Source organism: Lathamus discolor, chromosome 1 (genome assembly GCF_037157495.1).
Source record: "Lathamus discolor isolate bLatDis1 chromosome 1, bLatDis1.hap1, whole genome shotgun sequence".
NCBI classification, from domain to species: Eukaryota; Metazoa; Chordata; class Aves; order Psittaciformes; family Psittacidae; genus Lathamus; species Lathamus discolor.
The window spans coordinates 127,086,886-127,102,748 of NC_088884.1; positions in this window are offsets into that span (position 1 = coordinate 127,086,886).

Sequence of the window (15,863 nt, forward strand, 5' to 3'; positions counted from 1 at the left end):
TGATGTGGGTAGATTGCATGAATTCAGGAAGTGTTATTCTGGCATTTCCAAACTTAATCCATCAGCCTTAATATTTGTTAAGTATCCTCTGGAGGATACAAGTTGTAAAATGTTTCCCCCTTTTGCTCAGAGTGTTGTGAAGGGCTAGTTCTCATTCTAAGTATAATAATTTGAATGTTTATATTCAGGAAAGTAAGGGTACTTTCAAGCAGAAGCTGGTATACATGATAAGAACACCATCCTTGGCAACCTTTGTGGTTAAAATGAGCCATTTTGAAGTTCTGTCGCAGATTCTTTAACACCTAAACGCATAAAATCTTTGTCGATTTGAAATGTATGATACTATTATTAACAAATCTATAAACCTTTGAAATATTTGGCTATCCTTGTATTGTAGTATGCCAGAAATTCAGAATATGTTGTTTGGATCCCTTCAATTCCACTTTTGTACACAGTAGATGCTGAATCTGGGAGATTTGGTGCTAATAATAAATAAACAGCAAAATCTGAATCAGTAAAGCCTCTGAGTTTCTCTGAAAGTGAAATCCAACCACATTCTAACTTCATTTAGAAGAGGGATCCCCCCAGTCCCTCCTCCTTCTGTATCTTTTTTCCTATGGAGAGAAAGCCTATACACAGAATCCAAATGAAAGCCACCTCATCTTCCTTCCAGTCTTCCATTTAGGATGAAGAGGGGTACCTTACCTCCCTCATCTATGCGCTAGTCTAGGCAGAGCAAATGTATCTATATCTGGTGTGGCTCTTGTGAAGGGAAGTTAAGGTATGTTTTCATTTGTTTCCAGTTTGCCAGAATGAATGACTGATATTCAGTGTGGACAGGGGAGGTGCATTGTTCTTTTTTTGTATTCCTGGAGTGCCCTAAAATTCTGAGTATCAGCCATGAGCTAAAGGTACTTTTTGGTCTATAGACACTGTGAAAAAGGATACCGTGAAAAAGGATACTGTGAAAAACTACAGCATTTGAGCAAGTTGGAAATTATGTGGGGCTGTTGAGGTTACATATTTGAGGGTGTTGTCTAAGCTCTCCACTACGGAAATTTTTACTTTCTTTTGTCATTTTAGAAATACTATATCTGTATAGAGAAAAGATTAAAATACTCTGAAATGTGCACGGAATGGTTTGTTGGCTGTGGTTTTGGCACATGATATGGGAAGTATAACACTATAGTTTCTCTTGATCCTGTGTCCTAGTGAAGTCAATATACAGCTTCTATAGATTGCATGCAGTGGATGTGTCTCAGAGTCTTCAAAATTTAGCTTCAGAAAATTAAACATAACTCTTACAAATGAAACTCAATAATCTTACAAATAAAGCTTAAAGGACTGTGGATAGTAGCATCTGCATAAATCCAGACTGTGTTTCATCTCATTCAGTTTCATTTCCACATACAAAGCACACAGCTTATTCCTTGGTAGTTACACACATAATGACCTTTTAAATTTGCTGGTATCATTTGATTTTCTCATAAACATGAGTTTCGTTGTGAAAGCAAGTAATGAAAGTGAGATTACATTGCAGAATCTTAGCTGGTGAAGAGATAGGGAGAAAGCTGCAAGATAGATACATTAATATCATTCCCAAAGCAGAATGAAAATCTCAGCTTCAGCAATGTACACCAAAAAAAGTTTCTTTTCAGATTTAATTTCCATGAGAAACTATGTTAAATTAAAACCTTCCAGTGCAGTGTCCTTCCATTTTTTGCATTTTTACTACCTAGAGATCAAACAGTTTGACACAGCAAAAATTCTGGTGAGTTAGGAAGAAATGCTGATTGGTTTGTTGGCTGGTGGCCGGGGGAATGTTATGACCAAGTAATTATGTGTTCTGGACAGATGTATTAACCAGGCTTCTAGCTGGAGCCACTGGATATTATTTTAGTCATAAGACTAGAGGAACTGAATCATTTTCAAAGAGCTGGCTGGCGGACACTGCTTTAGTGATGCCTGTTCCAATGATTCTTTGGCAACAACTTCCAACGCTGCACTTATGACACAATAAACAAAAACTACATTAAAGGTTTGTTTTTTAATCATAAAGAAGTTGAACATTTCCACTGAGCTTTTTTGCTATTTATCAAGAAGCACTGAAGGCTATTGTAAAGCTTCTATTCTTGTTTCACTTACCAAAGAAGGGGAGCTGTTTAGCAAAACTGTTTTAGATCTGGTGATAGCAAGACTACTTCAAAATTCAAGGTTTTTGTCAATCCATTGACTTCTTAGCAGTAAAACTGCTGTGTCATATTTGTTTATTCACTCACTTTGTGAGCTGAATAAGAATGGGTTTTTTTTTGGACTGACAAGTAGAAAGAGGGAGGTTTTCATTGTCAACTTCAAGTTAGGAGAGGGTAAGATTTCTCCTGTTCTGGTAAGTAATAACATTATTTTGCAAGATCCTGGAATATTATATTGATAGGTGCAGAAATAAATTGGAAGGGAAAAGAAATCCATGTTAAGTGCAGTCTTCGCTGAAAAAAATGAAAATTTTGCATATAAAAGTGTATAATGTGTGCATATATTTAGTACTTAATCTGTTTTAAATGTGATACTTGAGATATTTCAGCAGGTTTTGTCACCTGATAACCAGGAATTAAAAAGGCCTTTGAGCTTTGAAGAAAAGTTATTCTATTACTTTTTAAGTCATTTGATTCTTGAAATTAATTTGCAAATGCACATGGCCAACCTTGGGGTTTTTACTGGGGGGGAGTGGGGATGGTGTTTTCTGGTTTTTGTAGTTCTAATCTAACTTCATCACTGGTTCTTTCCTGAGGACACCATATAGAACAAGAGCAGCCCTTCAGAATGAAGCAGGAAAAAGTCTGTTGTTTTGATTTCTTTCTGCAGTGATGGATTATGAATGTAAACTGTTATGTAAGGTCATTTTGAACATTGCCCTGGAGGCAGTATGTCAAGTGAAACATAGCAAACAAGTCAAAGTTTCTCTTTCTTGGATTCAAAATGGATTTAAACGGAGAAGGCTCTTTTCTGCCCTCAGATTCTGAGGGCACAGTATGTGACTGGAAAAATACAGATATGTACCTACAGCCTTGGCAGCTGGTTATAAGAGTCTTGAGAAGACGCTTTATTTTTAGGCCTCCTACTTGCTTGTTTGTGGTAAATGTCAGGCTCTCTGTGCTCCAGGTTCACCTTTTGTAAAACACAGGTGATAGAGTTGGGGCTGACAACAGCTACTGCAGTGCTAAATGCCTGAGGCTAGAGCTTTCTTTGGTTTGGGGATAGTACAAATAAATGAATAGAAAAATTCAATGAAAGAAAGAGCATGCTATGGCAAAATGCAAGAGTAAGATCAAAATTTTTCTTTCAGAATTGTGCAGGGGTAAATTCTCCTGTTCCTTGGTGATCCAATGTGTCTTTTGATGTTTCTGTGGATATTGGAGTGCCTTACAATTTGTAGACCCTGGCCAATTGCAAAGGAACAGTTTCGGCTGTGTGTTTATCTTTTACCCAGCTCCTGTTGGAAAAAGAAAGGTTTATCTGCAAACTTCTGCCCCATCTAGCCACCAAAACTTCAGTTAGCTTGCTAAGACAGTGAACAAGAGAAAAGTGGGACCTTGATGATATGTTCTCTTTCTTATCAGGGCAGGACAATGTTTCAGAAAAGCATGATGTTTCTCCCTGAAAGAGGAAAAGAAAGGGAATTGTAGAAGTGGAATAGTAATTAGGCACCTGTATAAATACTTATTTTAAAATTGCTTTGCTTTCTTAATATTTTAAAAAAACCTGTAACAATGCAACATTGAATATTGCGAAGTTCTATGTGTTTCTTAGCTTGATGGAAAACTAACAAAGAGCAGACAAACAGATGTTTCTCTAACAGGGAACCATTGAAGATACCTACATGCTTCTGTATCACTTTCAATTCAGTAATGAATTTGCTCACTACTCTGGTTTGGGCCTTTCAAGAATCTTGTCCAGAGAAGACTTGAAAGAAAGTAATTATTTCTTTCATTTTCAGAATCATGGAAGGGAATCAGAAAAGCATACGTTTAATTTCCTAAGTGACTTCATGCTCTATATCTTTGTCTGCATCCATGTATGTACATCTCTGTCTGTGTGTGTGCATAAATGATTCAGATTATAATCTGAGAGCCATTAGTGGAAGACTAACAGAAAAAATTGAAGCCACAAGTGACACTTCTAAATTTCTTCCAAACTTTTCATTTGTCTAGGAGTCTGGCCAAGACAAGGTCTGAAAATGTCTATAAGAGCTGCTTTCTTCACTGGGCCAAATCCGAAGTACCCCAAGTCAGTAGGAGACTCTTCTTTTGCATTCTTCTGATTTGGAATGAGCCCGATGGATCCAACAGGTTGATGTGATGAGAAGTTAAGTGATTGCATATGCATAAAAGAAATCCTTCTGTCAAACATGTCTAAATTATGCTCATTTAAATCCCCAGAAAACATATGACTGCTCAACAGCCATTAATTCCTTATGCACCATAATGAGCTTAAATTGTGAGCTGAGAGCCCTCAAAGATTTAATGCAAGTTTATTCTTAATTGGAAAAATTTGTTTGTGTTGTTGGTTTTTTTTTAGTAATAATAATAAAAATTAATCTTTTTAGTTTAGTTATGATTTATTTTCTTGTTCTTATATCTGAGATGTTAACGCTGAAGCCCAGACACTGAAGTCTCATGAGGCAAATATGGTAATGGTTTATAGATTACAATAGCTATTATCCCATTTACTCTGGGAACGAGTTACGAAATATAAAAAAACGAACAGTATAATGAATAAATCTACTGCAACCTAGACCAAAAGTTGTTTTCTGAAGATGAAAAGTGGAAGGTCATGCAACTTCAGGCTGGCACTGTTTTAATAAAGTGTGCTGACAATTGTGTCAGGCAACTATAATCCTTAGACTGCAACTATACATTATCCTACAAATTGCTGCAAATGGAAATAAACAATGGTGTTCAGGGGGACTGGCTTAGCTTACAGAGAGTAAAATAACCCACTCAGAATATAAATGAAGACCATAACTTTTCCCCTTCAGTTAACTTCCTAAAAATCTGTATATACTACTAAATCTATGAAATCAAAATTGGAAATATATTCCACATTGGATATATGGGTGCACATACAGAAATAGGATGGATGATTTCTGTGAATTTGAATGATAAATAATAATTATGATTAATAATGATAATCTTACAAGCTGGGAACCAACAGCATATTTGAAGAGTGATCTCTGAGAAGTGACATGTTGTTTCTTTGGTATTTGGAATTAAGCGGGAGATAGGAACAGCTACCTTGAAAGAAATGAAATCCTGCTCATCTGCAGATTGGTTCCATCTTTCCCCCTTCAGTCAAAGCAACTCTTGGATCCTGGCTGCCTTATAATCTTAGGGTATTTTTTAAAAATAGATAAATACTGCATTCAATACTGTCCTTAAAAGCCAGAACATTTTCATCTCATGAACAGTATGTAGATGAAGCAAAGTGCCACTTCTGCTTGCAATGCTGTGTGCGCTAGATGTAACACACAGGTTAGTTTGCTGCTTGGCTAGTAGGTTGCATTCAAGTGATTACATTAGGTGTGTGATTTAGAGGATTTGCTTAGCTCTGCTGGTTTGGGATTGGGATCTTTTTATTTTATTTTTGTTCTGGATATAGATTTTGTTTTGGGTTTTTTTTTTTTTTTTTGAGCACAAGAACAAACAGGAGGAGTCTGCTGCTTTTAAACACAGACGGCAGAGGCAGAGTCTGGTTTACAATTTTGGGGAGTATATACTAGAGCAAATCCATTATCAGTATGGTGCTGTGTGGGCACTATATTTATATTTAGAAAGCCTGCTCACAAGCATGGTTTTTTTTTCACAAACTAGATCACTTTTAGACCGGCATGACTCCTGGTAGAAGTATGTTACAGATACAAAGGAAAGCAGACTATGAATGATGATATTTTGTTTTGTTTTCAAAATGAAGAAAAAAGTCCACAAATCCTGGTGCTAGCCGGTTAGGGATGAGGAAGTTTACAGGATAATTTGAGTGGGGACTAAAACAAAAGGAACATTTTTGTCCTTTCTGATTAATAGATGCTTGTACAACACCATGAAGATGAGAGGCATGTTAAGTGTTATTAATTTTCTTTCAAGATATTTATAAGTTATTTATAATATTTATGTATTTATGACACCAAAAATGTTCCAATATAAAAGCGAATTATCCCAGAAAAAATGCCAAGCTTTTGATCTGCTTATGCATCACATCACTGCAGACCTTTTCCTTTCAACCTAGAGTTACATTCAAAAGCAGAAAGATATACAGCTGACGTTTCAAACTGAACGGCACTACGATAAACTAGGGTTTCTCTAGAAGATAAAATACACCATAAATCGGTGTAACACTTACCTCATTTTAAATATTACTGTCTCCTTTTATCAGGTAACACTATATAACCTCCCTTTACCTCCTTTCTTCCCATATTTTATTTGGTATATTAATTCTGAACAATGATCACAACCAGAATTTTTTTTAATTAAAATCAAATATATGGCTTTAGAGGCTGAGGTTACCTGATAAAAACATTTTAATTTAAAAGATACCAGCTCTTTCAATTCCCCGATGAATTGATAATAATTGAAACATACAGTGTTAATTTTAATCTGCAGCTAGTTGTTTAAAGAAATAATTCTTACCCTTCTTCAAAGTCAAAAATAAATATATATAAAGAAATCCCTTAGGGGGAAGAGAAATCTGGCCCAATGGGCTTTTTTATTGTAGATTGTAAAAAAATCACCGATTATTAAAAGAGCTTATTACATTTATTTAGAAAGTTATTTTATTATTATTATTATTATTTTATTATTTTATTTTGGTTTTCTAAGGATAAAGAAATTCTTGTCTGACTATAGTAGCTGAGTTGTTTCTGCTTTCATGGCACTTTACTTCCACAGGAACTTAGTCTCTCTTACAAAGGTACTTGCCTTACAAAATACTGTCTCTGTCTTTATCAACCAGGAAACAGATTTCACTGTAGTGAGGCTTATGGCCCCCCCACCAGCCCTCCAGGCCTTGCCCTAAGAAGTATGCATGTAATGGGGACAAATTTCAAACCAAGAAAACTATTTGTATGTCAGGAGCGTGGCTCCTGTGAAGCAGTTCACCATTGCCCCCTTAGAGGAATGCTTTTAAGAAGAGGATAGGAAGACTTCAATACTTCTAACACTTCAATAACAAATCAAGAGCGTACAAAACTAGAAAAAAAGAAAGTAAATGCTGATTTTTTAGTATTTTTAAAAATTCATTTATTAATACTGTAAACCATTATCAGAACAACTTCTTTTTCAGGTATTCTAGTCAAATTTCTGTTTGAAAATTGATTTCAGTACAACCTTTTAAAAATGGATCAGAAGTTTCTGACTGGTTGATTAATTGTTGTTTTTAAGGAACACCCAGTGCAATATGAATTTGAAAATGGAGAGGGAAACAAAAGTAAAGCTGAGTGGCAGCTACTAGATGACAGTTTCTATATAAGAAAAGTTGGAAAACCAAGATACATGTGCATAAGTCACGAACAAGTTGGGTTTTTTTTTCCTTTTGAGATTGTTTTACTTAATTAAATATTAATTCCAGGTGGGACATCACCTGGAATTTTTTCATTTAGAATGATTGATTTTTAACATCTAATCTGGTTTTATAAATCACTGTATGAACATGACTGTTCAGAACAGTGATTTAATTCCATTGTGACTGTTCTGACCTGAAATATTAAGCAAGCATGGATTACTCAGTAAACACTGTTATGGAATACTTGTCTGAATAACCAAAAAAATAGGTTTACCCCTTCACAGAAATCTGAGATGCCTTTATTTTCCAAATCTTATGAGAATAATAAAAAAACCCACACCTAACTACAAGCAAAATTAACTAAATTCTAATAACCTATCATGTCTTGCTTCAGGGTTTTTTACATGATGATTTAGGTTAATCTATGCATTCACTGTATCTAAGCCACTGGTAAAATTAAAAGGTTGGAAACAGAGAGGAGCTGTGTGTGCCATCGATCACTGTGTAAGAGTGAAAACTGTTACTGTGCTACCCATGGGAAAAATAGCATCAACTGTGCATGGTCACAGACCAAGCACACTGTAAGTGTGTGTGCAGATGTTGGGATATGGACGGTTATTCCCTTCCTTTAAAATGCCTTATGTCTAACCAAATATCTTATTTAGGCAGCTTAAGAAGTATTTCAATTTTCAGAAGTGCAGGACACTTTCCACTAGTATTATTGGGAATTTTTGGTCAGATCATTAGCAAGCTAAATAAGATCCAGAGAGTTCAACTGTGGGCATATACCTAAAATGTTTTTGTTCAACAGCCTTAACCTGTAAAATATCTTCATCTATGTGTAGCTGATTACTGTCACTCTTTCCAGATCTTGCAAATATTCCTGGAGTCAAGCTTATCCTTGTGAGTTCTGTATATTGTACCTGAATATTTTCTCATATACCAGTTTTCACTTTGTGCATGTTGTTTTGCCTTGGTCATGTACTAGGGGAAGAGGCAGGATTTATTTATGCCTACTATTCATCATTTTATGTTATTTCTGTGAAAGTTTCAGAAGTTCTGATAAGATTTGCCATTTTGAGTATTTCCTGAACATGTGTGTTTAGGGTTTGAGGGTGGTCAAAACTTGAACTGGTAAATAAATAAAATCAGAAAACAGAATTTTAGAAATAGGTAGGTAACAGATTTTAATTCTTTGACATTAAATTAAAAAATACTGGTGTCAGAAGTGGTGTCTTTTCTATTTTCTCATCATTTAATGTTTGAACTTGACACTTTTGACTCCCCTATATCTACCTAGTTACCGTTAGGTAACTGTAATAACAGAATTAAAGAGGTATTCTGGATAGATGTTTTAAATCAATACTAATCCTTGTTGAGTAGTATTCTCTCTTTAGGGTAAAATCAGTTTGTTATCAACTCCCCAGGACATATTCAGTTGGTGCTTTTCAGTCTTCCAATGCAGTAGGAAAAAATAAGTGAATATCAGCCTACAAAGCTTGCCTCCACCAGGTCAATAGCATGTCTTAGAAACAGGTTTGTGACAACCATGCATCTGATGGCTTTTGCTTGTCTTTCATCTCATGTCTATACTTTCTGCTCCATAAGACACCAGGAACAGCCAATATAAAGAAATTCAGGCTGCTTGAAAGTTGTATCAGCCTCTGCTTTTCTTGAGTATAGCTTAAACCAGCATATTTCTTCTCTGTTCCCCCCCCCACACACACCCTTTAATGAATCAATCTTTTATTATCTCCCTTCACAGACGGGCAACATTTGTTTCTTTATTTTGTATATTATGTTACTACAATAGATAACAGGATATTGCAGTCTTTGTGATGATTTAGAACCAAGGAGGGGGTTCTTTCTTTTTCCTTTTTTTTACGTGCTGTTTCTTTACCTCCTTTGCTTTTGGTTTTGCTCATGTTGGATTGACCTGCACATATGCTGTAGACAGTCTTCTGGCTTGCATGCATACACGCACATGTGGTACATATACCAACAGGATCCACCACGAGAGTCTGCATGCATTCCTGCAAATAAAACTGCTCTCTTTAAAATGTGGCTTATTAGCATGTCTCACTACAAACAAACAAAAAACCCAGCCTCGAATTCAGCATATCCTGAGAAAGGAATGCTCAGAAGCAATGCTAGTATCTGGAAGAGAGGTCTGTGTTCGTGACTGCTTGTAGCTTCCCGTTTCTCTACAGGAGAAACCCTAGTACTGCGTGGGGTAGTCTTTCAGCTTTGAAAACACACACACACAGTGCAGTGACTGTGCCCTAAATACGTGCTTAGTGCATATTTTGATGCGGAATCAATACGTGTTGTTAAGAGCATTTTTGGTTTTCTGATGATACAGGGACAGAAATAATCATATGGATCACAGGGAAAAAATATTTCTAAAAATTGACATGTTCGCCAGTTAATATGTCAGTGGAACAGTCTGTAAAATGAGTACATTAAATTGTTTATTCTTCATATTTTGTAAATCATTTTATTGTCTTGAAAAAAATCTTCACAAATTTTCAGAAGAAAATCACATTAATTCCTTACATAACTTAACATTTATTATTCTGGTTATATTTAGAGCAAAACTGTGAACTCAGGAAGTTATGTCTGTTCAGAAATAAGTTGCATTAATGAAATAGTCATTTTTTAAGGTGAAATGAAGGAAATAATTTTTAAACATCACAAACATTTCCACAAAGCTTTGTCTTTGTAAGACTCTATCATTCCTTAAATAACTTTATTCCTTCATTAGAGAAAAAAGATCCAATTTCTAACTGTGCTTTATACTAAAGTATGAAAATTTGTTAAAAAGGAAGTATAGGATCAATTTACTGTTAAATGTATTACAGAAGTGAAATGTTAAAATGCGGCAATGGTATGTTGGAAGCATTTAATTTTGATAGGCATGATGTATAGCTAGGGAAGTAAGTGTACTCAAATAATTATGCTGTCTTTGAAAGACTAGGCAATTTAAAAGTAGATTATCCAATGAGACTGAAGTAATAGTTGTCAAATTTTCAGGAAGTAATTAAACAAGCAGAGGGTCTCTCTTTTTTACTGGCCATTCCTGGGTTACATAGGGATTATGAAGAGAGACAAGAAAAATGACAGAGCAGGCTAAACAGCACATCAAACTCCCCTTGAAGAAAGCAAGCTTTTTTTTTCCCCTTAGTGACTTTCTAACTTACAAATAAGCCAGGTAATGTTTTGTGATATTTTGGTGTAGGTATCTGAGAAAATGTGCGCTTTGGAAAAGCAACACACAGCATGGACATCTTTTCGGGTTTGTTTAAAATGTTTCCCAGTAAAATCTGTATTGACCCAAAAGACTTGTTCCCTTTCAGGGTTTGTGCTTTTTTTGGTTTGTTTGGTTTGGGGTTTTGGGGATGGTTTTTTTTTTCCTTTCTTTTTTTTTCCCCTTTTTTTAAGGCTTTTGTTTAGACCTTGGCTCCTCTGGTCAGCTGCCATCTGGCACTCTGCCTTTTCTTTCCAAAAGTAGGGCCACGATTGATTCTCCAGCTGCTGTCGGTGCTGCCTGAACTTTCACACAGCTCCACACTACTCAAACGGTGCCTCAGTCTTCGTCCTGCATACACAGCCCAGCTTCCTAACACTGTTTTTCTCAATTCTATATGTAACAGCTGCCTCTGGGTTTCTCGGCAAGATGGTCAGGTAATGAGCGGCTACTCACTTGCATCTTGGTTTGTTTGGCTATAGAATTTTGGTGCCTGCCCCTTGGAGCGGAGAGCAATGGTCCAGGGCAGGCATGCAGTTATATGATGAAAAAACATCCACTGGCCAGCAGGAACATGAAAGGCAGGGCTGTGTCCTCAGCCCTACCTGTTTCCACTTGCCTTCCCTAGGGATGGACAAAATTGCTCCATTTTTAATGATCTGTAAGCCAAAATACTCCATGGAGCTGCAAGGTAACTCCATGTGTCCTTTGACTTCTACTCCATTTCTTCAATTCCTTTTAAATACAGAAATTGTGTATTCTCCTCTAAAAAGAAGAAGTCACAAAAAGAAGAATCTTCCATTTCCTCAGTGTTTGACTAAGTTGAGCGACAATAACACAGCTGTGTGTTCTTTTTTTATAATTGCAGTTATATGTATAAAATTTATATAATTGCAGTTGATAAGGAACTTGATTCAGTGATTACTAAGAAGTACTGTAAGATGTCTTTGAATGAGGCACCTTGGGGAATTTCTGTGGAGAAATGTATACTTTTCTTGGCTCTAGGTGGGCTCAGGGTTCAGTTGTGGTTGTTCAGATTCAAATTCAAGGTACACAGGAAACTTTAGAATCAGAAAGTACACAAGTATGGAATTTAAGTAACATGGACACAAACTGAAAGCAGAATTGAATCTATGAGTCCAAAAGTGTGATGCATAAACCTTAAAAATTTTATTGGGCTTAATCCATAATTGTGACTTTTAGGTTTTGTCGCCACAGGTAATTTTCAGTAGTCATAAACAAATCACTCAAATTTAGTTGTTCTGTAAATTCTTATGTAACCATCTTAGCAATCAGTCCTTGAGAATCTGGCTTGAAAGTGCTGTATCAAGTCAAGATGTTTTCTGGCTTCAGAAAGGTGAGAAAAATGCTAATTTTTCACCTGTATGTGTTCTGGAGCATCTTTAATAATACAATGTACTCTGATATTGCTTTGCTGGAGAAGTTCAGTACTTCGTTCTTTCCTCACCTGCATGCCACTGTCCTCTGGTAGTCAGGGTAAAATGGCAAGGTCAAGCTATCCCAGGAAAAAGAATAGCCATCTTCAGGATAGCTGAAATGTTTGAATACTGTGAACTATGGTTGAGTTTTCGATTCTTTGACGGACTAGAGAGCCATGAACAGTAAGTCTACTTCAAGGCAGGGCTTTGGCACATAGACTCTCATATCAATCTCGTATCAGTCATTTTTGAGTAAAACAGAGTTGAAAAAAACCTGAGGCCTTTTAGAATATAGATTAACTTTTGCGGTGTTTATGAATTTGTAACAATGAAGTATCTAGTTTTTGGCAGTAGGGCTCTTTTCCTGAAAAAAAAATAAAAAAAAATAAAATAAATTTTTGATTTTGTCTGCCCACAACAGACACACAGAAAGAAACCCAGTTCTTTAAAGTTTAACTCTATTTCACCTGTCCTCTGTTTTGACCAAATGTCATCTCACCATCAAAGATATATTCCTACATTTGTATACACTGAGCTGTTCCCCAGGGATGAAAATAAATAAAGTTCAGCATACAGTTGTGCAGTTTTGTGTGTGTGTTTCTCCTTTTCTTTCTATTCTTGACAGGCACATAGACTTTCTAAAAGCAGTTTATCCACAATTTGCAAGTTAGCCAAATAAGCCTTGCCTGAATACTACTTCCACCACAGGGTTCATGAGCTGTTTGTCAGGGTTGTTGGCTCAGGCAAATGGAGGCATGCTGCTTCTAGATATCTGTGCTGACTGCACAAACCAGCTAACACTACTCTGCACAATCCTCCCAGCTCTTCTTTGTTTAGTACGAGAACAGTTCTTCAGGAGCCCTGGCTCCTTATACGCTCCTTTGGGTAACACTCACCTTCCATCTCATGCCAACAGCCAGAGAACATATTTCTGAAGTCTGTAAAAGCAAGAATGTAGGAATCTGATACAGGAATGTCCAGCCATGAAAATGGCTTTCATGCTTATTCAAAAATTTCCATCCTTATTTCTCTGTATATTCCCGTGGACCTGATGCAAGAGGAGAAATCATGGTTGTCCCATTCTAGAAAGTGAGGAAGCAGATCAGATCACTGCATCAGGTTTCTCTGAGAAATGCCTCAGTAGAGGGCCACAGGCAGTAAACACCACTCCTGTCCTTGCATGAGCCTGTGGGAAACCTCCCAGAATGTCCTGTTCACCATTGCACTGCACAAAGCAGTAAGTGACACCTGAGACCACTTGGGGGGACTCAAGGTCTGTCTGACTGGACTCTCAGAAAAATAGGAAGAGAACCAAAGTATTTTCAATAGCCAGACCAATACTATAATTGCCTACCAGTAGTCAGTTCTCTCTTGACTTGTTCCGGAGGCATGACATTTCTCCTGTGAGCAAACTCCTGACCCTGCCACTTTCAGCTGCCTAAAGAGAGAATTCTCCCCCACACCAGCCAGAGCTCCAGCCACGCTCTCACCTGGTGCTAGTACTATCGTGGAAAATTTCCATGCTGACAACAGAGCCAGAAAAGGCTCTTTTTGCATTCTTTTTTACCCTTTCACATGATAGACTAATGTAGGATTTCTCTCCAAGACATAAGGATTTACAGCTGTTTACCTTACCCGTTCACTGCTTTAAACTGCAGGACTCAGAATCCTGATTAATGCTGCTAACTACTGAGCAACTGCTGCTGCGCTCCAATAGGAGCACTGGAAGTCACCAATGGGATCTCTTGGAACAAAATTTCCTTTTAAAAAGGCTGTAGTTGCCTGTGCAGCAAGTAATCCAAGAACATTTCCATAACTCAAGAATATTTCCATAACTGAACCTGAGAAGTGACCTTGTAAATGAAATGTACACTTTCTTTTCAAAACTGGGAATTTGAGAATTTCAGTAAGAAGATTTTGTTTTCATTTTTTAAGCAATCAGAAGTTTTCACTTCCACACCTCATGAATGGTTACACCTTTTTAGGAAATAAATTAGTCTTACTTCTTTTTCTGATCAGCTTTGTATTTCTACATAAAACTGCGTTTTCAAAACACTGTTTCTGTTAGTTGGAAAATTGAGATATTAGGAAATGAAAACAGTAAATGAAGATGATAGCTATTTTTCATAAGGCTTTCTGCAGTCATATTTGCGGTGCTCTGGATTAAGAGAGGCCATTGCTCTTCTGTAGTTGCACCATCTGATTAGGAGTGGATGCACAACACTAGACAGTGTTGATGATACTAAACAGATCCCTTTCAACTTTTCTGTTCCTGGTAAACCCAGATATGCACCTGCATATCAAGAATATTATACACATATGGAATAACATTATATATGTTATTATATATATGTCATATATAATAACATATTAGTTGCAAAGACACTGCTGACTGCATCCACAATATACAGGAGAGGTATCAGAAAAATTACTCACATTGGTAGAAATATGCATATGTGCACATTAATTCAGTTTTAGGACAGGTCTGTTAACAGACTGATTTTCTTTTCTTAACTGCAACAGCTGAATGGAACTGGTTATATGGCCTTTGGAGTCACCAGCCTGCCGGCTTTAATGGAAATGATTCTCGAATCAGTGTCCAGGGCGAGGCTGACTTGTGAAGGGGCTGAATTGTTGCAAACCGGTTTGGGACTGGTGGGGTAAGGCTCCCCTGGATACCCTGGAGAGAGGTGTCTGGAATGTCATATTTGAGAAAGGAAACGTGTGAGAATTGCTCTGCGTATGGTAGTAACACTAAGATGTGCCAAGTGCAGATCATCAGTATATTTTCCTTTGGAGAACACCATGAGACATTAAACTGAAGCTGTTAATTGCAGTTGTTACTAATTGCTGTGGGGATTACAGGAAGGAACAAGATTGATTTGCAGTCTGAAAGCGCGTGTTCAGAGTGTCCTTTGGTATTATGCATGCTTTCAAGCTGAAAAAGAAGAAGCCGATTCTTCAAGCTAACATGGTGTGAATAACTTCACAGTGAAAGGGTTTGGTTGTGTGCGTCATCCTCTACATTTGGGGATTTATTTGGCATGATGATAAATGCAGAGAAAAAAACTTGTCAGTGTATGAGAGACACCAAAAGGCCTCCTATAGAGATTCAGTTACAGTCCATTATCGTATCAGCGCAGAATTAGAAAGCTTTGGATTTTGCCCCAAATAATCAAGATATAACTGATTTTGGGGACTGTTTGATCCTTTAGCTTCTGTGCAGAGAAACATGAGTACGAGTACGTTTGCCAAAGCACTTAGTTAAAAAGAAAAGCAAAAGAACCCCATTAAAAGCCTTTTTTACACAGATAAAAGGACGTGTTGTTTCAGTAGTCCCACTGCAGCACAGGCTACTTGCAGATGGATAAAAAGATAAATTAAAAAAAATTAAGAAAGCTATATTTCCTTTCATTTGCTTTTATTTGCACCTTTTCAGCCCCACTTCAAGTTTCCCGATGGTGTTCCAAGCACAACCCACTCTCATGTCCCGCACTGCCACCGCAGCCCTCTCCAGCCTCTCAAATAGATGTCCCAGCTCCCAATGCCAGGTAAGCTTTCCGTGCGTGCCCCCCATCCCTTCTTCCATGTTATTGGACTCCTCTTCCTCCTCGTATTATTGTTGT